Here is a 1085-nt window from a genome sequence, read left to right as displayed (position 1 = left end):
CATTTCAGAGACATTATTTGTAGAATGAGTCTATTTAGGTATGTTTGCAAGAAAACTGTTTATAGAAACATAAATCAGTGTACTAACATTATGGGGGGAGCTCTGGTAGCCTAAGGCACTTGACTGCTAACCAGGAGGCTGGCGGTTCAAACCCCCCGGCCACTCCTCGGAAGGAAGGTTGGGCATTCCTACTTCTGTAGTGATAACTGCCATGGAAACCCAAGGAGGGATCGCTAGGAGTCGGGGCCGACTCGATGGCAAATAACAACAACAACAACAACAACATTATGGGTACACTCACAGAAAAATATACTTAGCAAATTTCTTATGTTGGTTGCCTTTAGAAAAATATGAGCAAGGTTATGGATTGATGCATGGATAGCAGGAATACCCAAATGTTGTCAGTAATATTATAAACCTATATAAAATATGAGTTCTGAGGCAAATGTCACAAAGGCTAGTATTTTAATATGAGGAGAGGGTGTTAATGATACTTAATGAATCATTTACTAAATGCATGCCAGTATTCTAGGTGTTCATAAATATTTCAAATTAAAAGATTTCTTGCATAGTATATGGATAAAATAAAGTAAATTTGACTGCTTTTTACTAGTATCAGTTGCCATCAAGTTGATTCCAACTCACGATGATGCCATGTGTGTCATACTAGACTTGTGCTTTATAGAGTTTCCAAAGACTTGTTTTTCAGAAGTAGACCACCAGGCCTTGCTTGGGGTGTATGTCTGCGTGGGCTCCAGTCTTCAACATTTTGGTTGGCCCCTGGGTGCATTAACAACTTATACTACCCATGGCGATCTGCTGCTGCTTCTGTCCTTTAACTGGACTGATATTTTCTTATAGGAGAAAGAATATTTCTTACTCCATAAGTATCCTTCAACAGGAAGAGGCTAATACTTTACTGTCTATGGATTTATTATGTGTCTAAATGTGCTTGCACCTCTAAAATTCTCTGGCCTGGTGCCCACCAAGTATACAAATATAGAAACAGGTGATAAACACAGAAACCACTTAAGAAAGAATTCTTAGAAGAATGGCTTGCCACAACTGAAAGATATTGCAAAATA

Source organism: Orycteropus afer, unplaced genomic scaffold (assembly GCF_000298275.1).
Source record: "Orycteropus afer afer isolate SDZICR_OR568_19922 unplaced genomic scaffold, OryAfe1.0 scaffold00402, whole genome shotgun sequence".
Taxonomy (NCBI): Eukaryota; Metazoa; Chordata; class Mammalia; order Tubulidentata; family Orycteropodidae; genus Orycteropus; species Orycteropus afer.
Note: the sequence above shows the minus strand (reverse complement) of the source record.